Genomic DNA, 8223 nt, shown 5'->3' on the forward strand with positions numbered 1-8223 from the left:
TTTTACAGATTTACATGCAAAGCACTAATAGTTTCCCCATATTTACCATACTTGTAATTTTTGATATATAACACATCGATTGTTCTTTTAAAGAAAATACTTGATTCAATAAAAACAAGAATTTAACATATTACAACAATACAACCAATGTTTGATCCTCAATTAGTTCAAACTAGTTAACACAAAAACTTCACGAAAGAGAAACAAGTAGAAATAAAAAATCCATCAATTAATAATCAATAAGAAAAGGACAAGTTTTTTGCTAAAGCTTGATAAACAACAATAAATTATATTGACAATCCACTACAACCAAGAAAAATTTTAAGGATGGAATTTTATCTTAAAGTTAAGAAACCTTGGTGAATCTTACTAGTCCCTAACATGAAAACTATAAAATGTTTAGCGATATGTTTGTGAAAATATTCAAATTTCTGATGATTTTATATGGTCTCTATAAAAATTTGGTGATTTTCAAGGTAAAATAATTTTATGATATAAAATTTAGGCAAATCATTTTTAAGAAAAATCAAAATTTCTGAATCTTTCTTTTTGAAAAAACATAGAAAATTAGCCCACCTACAAATATCAGCCCCTAAAATTTTCCCTGACTACAACTAGTGGTATTATTCAAGTGCAATACTACCTGGAGAACTCATCTTCCAAAGTATTTGCTATATCCATGAAGCTTTCTTCTATCCTCAAATTATACACATTCAATATCTTGGGTTTCTCAAGCTTCCCAAAGGCCTTCCAAATGAAACTGTGAATTTCATTGATTTTCATAAAATGATTCTTGTACTAAAAAAATATAGTTTGACCAAGTGATAGATATTTCAAGTAGGTAAAAAATTGTGTACAATATTTCTTACAAGACTTCGTGTTAAAAAGAAAACTTGCATATTTCGGATAGAAAAAGAATCTTAATAGAGATGGTAAATATTACAAAATAATAGAGTTGATATAAAACTGCAGGTAGAACTAAAAAAGTCCTAATTGTAATACAGTTGATTGATTATTCTAAGCGAACGTAACTAGATACATACATGTTTTCATTTTCAACTTTCTTCCCATATCTTTCTTGGATGCGAAAGCTAACTTGCATGCATAATGAAAGGTTGTTTTAGCAAGATTATATGTTGGATTATCATATTCCACACCTTCGTTTCCATGAACAATCATAGCCAGTATTGGAATAATTAGTTCCTACATCAGTTGAGTTGTCAACTTTCATTTTCTCGATTTTTTTTTCCTACATGTGCATTATTTGAGTTTTGGTTAGTGGAGTTTTAAATAAGAAAACAATAGGTTTGAAAATAAAACATTCATCGTGCAAAAAAATGACTAATTATATGATTCCAACCCATATTTGTTTATTGTTGGAAGAAATCTAGTAGACTATGCTCAATTGACATCATTAAAATTATCCAAAACCAACCTGGTGGACATTTGAAGTTCTGCTACATGAACTTGTTCCTTTGTGTGGATAAATTTCTCTTTGTGTGTGGAAAGGGCTATTAACTTTTCTGAGAGTGATGAATTATACTTGCCATCAGATTTTACCAATTCCAACTATTTTTTAGCATCTTGACAGATAATATTTTTTATTGCATCTTAATTGTTTCTGATCTCATTGCCCCTAACATATATGACCTACGCATGAGGTCACTAGTATAAATAATATAATACATGCCCAACAATATGAAGGGAATTAATGATTATAGATGTTTATCGATCAATGCTATAGCGTGTAGGAGAAGTTGGTTGTTGCCTGGAGATCTTTGGGAAGGCCCTAAGAGAATGAAGGTAGGACTGGTCAATGGTCCAAAATTGGACCCACTAATTTAATTTTTTCTCTTTAGAAGTAGCCATGACGAATGTTCTTAACCATTATTTGCATGTAACAAGGTGTGAATCTGGATTTGTAATGCTGCTTAGTGGAGATACTTACTGGCATAGAAAATTTTAGGGGCGAATGTTCACCCTTTGGCGAAATTAAGGGGTTTTAAATTTTTAGTGGGCGAATATTTTGTATCATAGTACATTTTTACAAATCACCTCAAATAGCCCACCTTATTTTAAGGGAGAGGGTAAAAAAGGTAAATTTAGCCCTTGAAATCAGGAGTTACAACCTTCCATTCGCCCATTTTCAATAATAGGTTTTATTTAAGTGAATCCATTTGCCCATTTGGGTTTTATTTAAGTGAATCATATGGGCCAAAGGCCCAAATACCATATTTATAAAAGAGGTATGGTAAATTAATAAAAATATAAATAAATGAGAGGTATGGTAAATAAATAAAACATTTTTTATATTTACTCCATAAGTCACCTTATATACATGCAAGGGTGTAAACAAATAAAAATATAAGTAAAGTGGAGGTATGGTAAATAAATAAAATGTCTTTTTATACTTAAAAGGTATGGTAAATAAATAAAAATATAAATAAACTAGACGCATGGTAAATAAATAAAACCTCTTTTTATATTTAGTCCATAACCCTTGTTCTATTTATGAAGGCTGAAGAAAGAGGTTTTATTTAAGTGAATCCTATGGGCCAAATACCATATTTGTAAAAGAGGTATGGTAAATTAATAAAAATATAAATAAACGAGAGGTATGGTAAACAAATAAAACATTTTTTTATATTTACTCCATAAGTCACCTTATATTTACGAACACTCAAAAAATGTGTTATATTTAGGTGAAACCTATGGGAAAAATACTATGGGACAAATACCATGGACTAGATTGTTATTAATACCATGCAAAAAAAGATTATTAACCCTAATATTAGTATTAATATAAAAAATGGCACATGGTATTGACCCATGGTATTCACCTGGAATGTAGCCCATTTAAATGGGGGAATTAAACCAACATAGGTCCATCTCCATCTTTACTCTAGATCTATGAGAGGTATCAAATATCATGATATGAAAACTAGCATAGAGTGAAAAAAGATTTGATCCAATCAAGAGTAAAAATGGATGTTGTAATTTAATGTATGTTAAACATTTTAGCTTGGTTAAAATAAAAATCAACTATTAGTTCTATTAATTTTTATAAATTACTAATAGTAATTTTTAAGCTCTAGGTTTATGATAACCCATGGTATTGACCCATGGTAATACCATGGTATTCATGTGAGCATAGACTATTTAAAGCGGAAATTCTATCATCTTAGATCCATCTTAATTCTAGGTCTACCAAGTGCTCAGAGGGATAAATAGATTTCATCCCCCTAAGAGTGGTAGATGTGGAGTTAAGATGGATATAGGTTGGTTTTTATGATAATGAAGATATTAAATAGACTTAGGAAATTATATTGTAAAAGCATCTTAAGGTGAATGGTTAAAGCATAGACATTAGACAAGTATATTTGTATACTTATGTTTTAAACTGAAACAAATCCAAGGCTAAAAGGAATGGATTGATTGCACTAGTCATCCTTGTATAACTTTCCAACATATGCTGGAGTAAACAGATCGTAATTTGGGTAATTTTTCTAATTGCAAACAGGAACATACTTGTGTATTGGCAGGGTGGTTATGAGGTCCCTAGAAGTGATGAATTTGAATTTTTCTTGGTTTTATATATAGTATTAGGTTTTTTCTCGTGCTTTCTGTGAATGGCACGGGTGAATTTTATCCTACACCCACTAGGTTATCGATATGTAATTTCGGTAATTTTTATTTCAAAAGATATTTTAAAGAAATGCAATGATTTCATTAGTGTATTCAATAAAAACAAGATTTTATAATTGAGTAAAATATTCGCCATGCATGGTGAGAGATTCGACAAAAAATTATATATACATATCATATTATTGATAAAATCGTCTTCCATTTTTCCTATAGACCATGGAGATTCGCCCATTTATTATAGATGTAAATTTAGGGGGGTTTCTTAAAATTTTCCCTGCTTACTGGTGATATTTTCGAACATTCAACACATTCACTCTATTCATTATATTTTCATTTTTTCTTCTTTTATTACATTATGTATGCTCTCGTCCGTAGCTATAATACATAAATAAAATATTTCCATGAATTTATTCTCCTTTAAATTCGTATGCTCTAGGCCAAGGTGATTAATATGATATTGTTTGCAAGAAATATGAACAATATATTATAGTAAACAAGGACAAATGTGGTCATAATTTAACAAGCCAACCAAAACATGATAATAAAAATGTCAAACATGGTTGAGAGAGATGGAGATGAATATATCAAAAAGTGATATTTATTTATATCATAATTCAAATCACACTGCATAGATCTATCTTAACCCTAGATCATTCAAGCACCAAGAGAGACAAAATCCTTTGAAGTGCGAACCTTTCCTTAAGTTTTTGCACTCTAAAAATGCTTGCACCTTGAATCTCAACACATGTTAGATACACGGTTAATACAAATCTACATTGGTTTATAGTTTATTGATAATACATCAACTTTATATATTTATGGTTTTTGGCATACCAGAGATGTAGATTCTATAAATATAAACAGAGGATATTCTCTAATGTTTACATTACAAGGCTAATATCATAGAAATTGGAGAAATAAAGATCATAAAAGAAAGTAAAGACAAACAAATCAATTAAGAAAGTTTTTAGTAGGAGAAGTTGTTGGTATATTAAGCCATGTTCACTCTAGCCCAACCATAAGACAAACAAGTGACTCAAAGTGATTTTAGAGACAATAATCTTAAAATAGTTTAGGAAAGATTCAAGAAAACTAAATGTGAGCAAGAAAAAGAGTTAAATTTATGTCAAAACACAACAGAAAGAATATAGAGTGGCCTTAACATCCAATCGCATGTGGATCCCCTGCTCTTCATAGACTATAACCAATGTAATATCCCATCCATGAATTAACATTAACGAAAACAACCATGCATTTGAGTACGCACCTTCACACCTATGGTCTACAATGTCTGCCTACTACTATATGCACCAAATTTCTCTGATAGGGTCATTCATAAGCACTCTCTACTTGGCAATGGATTATTAGCTCACTGTTTAGGTCAACAGGCAATTAATTTGTCCACCAGGGTTCCATTTTCAATGTGCTTTACCCCACCCGAATGGCACGAATTTGAAAGGGATGGCACTGCATAAAAGTCCTAGGTGAAAAATCTTGGTGGAATCAATAGAAATATATTCTCATGGTTCCCCCATCGATCCAGTAAAATTCAGTCAATTTTTGTAAAATAATACATCATTGGAAGCAAAATTCAGTCTTCGGGGGTATTTTTCCATGTTGATTAGTGGTATACAATAGTGTTTTACCTCCAAGTAAAAAATGCAATAACTAGTTACAACACATAAACATCATAATTAAAATGTGACATATCTCCTACCATATACAAACTTTTACATGAAATAGTGCACTCACCTATTTGATTGTAGGCAACGAATATACACCTAGCACTGAAACATTTGATAAGTGTTCATGTAGGGATATACACCATGAGATGTTCAAAACCACCACATTTAATTGTGTTATCCCAATGTATACCCTCTTAAATGATGCAATGTTGTCTTTATTAATTTCTATTAATTGTATCAACATATCCATCATGACTGTCCAATGTTAATCACTATTATGTTAAGCCAAATATCAGAATGCAATGTTCACTAATATGCACTTAAACAAAGCAGTTTACAATGTATCATCCAATATACATTACAAGGAGATATTGTCATTAATACATATCAAAATCCTCGTGGAAATATATGTCACTTAAATTTTTATTTTAAGTTAGCTTACAAGTAAAATGATATCACAAAGACAATAAGGAAACACAAAACACACAAGTACCTCTAAGCAATGTTAGCCACTAAATGAGGGATAATATGTTACCATAATAGAAAAAAATAAAAGTGCTGCCTTAGGCTAATGAGAATACCAAGGCATATCTCCCATGTATTTGATTGTAGGGGAAAATATTTCATGAAGGTCGTCCTATGCTAAATACTATTCCACTAGACTAAACATCAGAACACCATCTTCACTAACGTGCATTTTTAACAGAGGAATTTCAAATGTATCCTTCAATATGCATTACAAGGAGATATTGGCACTAATGCTAAACAAAATTCTCAAAAAAGGGATATGCCATATTAATTTTAATTTAAAGAACTTTTTGTGAAGAAGACATCACAAAATCAAAAAGACCCTCAAAAGAGAATATGCTACTTTACTTTTAATTAATTTTCTTACAAACATCACAAATACAAGAAGAAACCAAAAAGTGGACAATCACTCCTAATCAATTTTAGAGCCTCAAAAAATAAATACACATTACAATTTTAGTAGTAAAGATACAAGAAGGAATCACAAAGTGGACAAGCACCCCTAAGCAATTTTAGTGCCCAAACAAAGAAAAACATATTACAATTTTCGTAGTAAATATTAATTACATACCTGGCAAATATAATGTGAACACCAAGACAACAATGACAAATAGAACAATCCACAGAAATTAAAATCCCATAAGTGATCGATGCACATGTGGGATTCCTTGTATTACAATCAAAGCACATCTTCCATGAATAAAAATCACATTAGATCAGATGATACCTACAGAAAATAAAAAATCCCTATATAGATCTGGTCTCAAATTACCCAAATCACATTAAATTTTGTTTTGAATGATAAAAAATAATGCACCCACAACGAAACATTTTTTTCAAATTCGAAAATATGTTATTACCACTAAAGGAATAAATTAGCACTAAAGAATTTGAAGAGAAAAAGCATCAGGAAAGATGAATAGAACCTTGTTTTCGGGATTGACCCAGAGCTTTATGAATACAACATTCTTGTCCATAAAACCCTTGGTATCCATTGGTGAATGATGAAGGTAATGATAAAGAAATTCTCAGAGTGCTCAAAGTGAAAATATTGGAGTATTATGTCTTCGAGCATAGCAATGCCTTCTTCATGCAAGCCCTCCTCAAGTATTTCTCGACTCTTCTGTAACGATTTGTATACTTTTGGTAGCTAAAAATGTAAAGTGGTTTTTCAAATCATTCATAGTTATATGTATAACTTTATTAATAATATAATCTTCCTATGGTTTTTCATAATACTTTGTAAATCCAGGATATAGTTATGGATTTTCAAGAATTTAGGTAGCACAGGGTTTTAGAATTTCCATGCAGAAATGTAATTCAAACAATTTTATTGGGAATTTTTTTTTGCAAGATCCAAGCCTATTTTGGGATTTCAAGAATTTTGGTAACATAGGGTTTTAGAATTTCACCAGTAATAATATAACTCAAACAATTTTACTAGGAAAACAAATTGCAAGATCCAGGCCAATTTTGGGCCATCCCCACACGTTTTTGGCCATCCTAGCTACGATCTTGGTAGATAGTGTCATTTTTCATTGGAAAACTAATTTAAATTGGTATGTGGTTTATGTTCAAATATGATGCCTATGGTTGGATAGTCAATTCCTCTTATTAAATTTTTTCATTGGTTTCCCTTTGAAGTCATTATTCCAAACAGGTTCCATTACATAATTTGGACTTGTCTATAGGGCTCACATTAGAAAGTTGGGAGTAATTACTAAAGAAGTTAGATATTAAATTTGATGGTAATCGTTTAATGTATTCTTTTTTAAATAACGGAAATGCCAAGTATAGAGTAGATGTGTAGGTGTAATTTATGTATGTGAACAATTTTTAATATCACTTAACTAAAAAAATTAAAAGTGATATTGGGGATGACTATAAACATTTAAATGTTGGGTTAATTAATAATAAAAATAATAATAATCAATTTTTATATTTAGATTTTGTTATGAACTTGTGAATGGGATTTTTTCCAATACCTTGGGCCAATACCATGGCTTATCAATACCACATGTGAAAAAACCATAACTTATTTCACAACCAAAATATCTTATATTAATATCAAAAGATTCTTAACCATGGATATTCACCCCCACATCACCATGGATATCATTAACATTCAAAAACTAGGCTTTGTTTCAATACCATGGCTTATCAATACTACATACCAAAAAAAACATAACTTATTTCACGATCAAAATATTTTAAAACAATATGAAAATATTATTAACCATGGAAATTCACCCCACTTTACCATGGATATTATTAACTTGTAAATAGGCTTTGTTGCAATACCATGGACCAATGTCATGACTTGGCAACACCACATGCCCAAAAACCATAACTTATTTCACCATCA

Source organism: Pinus tabuliformis, chromosome 5_1 (genome assembly GCF_031772625.1).
Source record: "Pinus tabuliformis cultivar Carrire ecotype Pingquan chromosome 5_1, CPIR1, whole genome shotgun sequence".
Lineage (NCBI taxonomy): Eukaryota > Viridiplantae > Streptophyta > Pinopsida > Pinales > Pinaceae > Pinus > Pinus tabuliformis.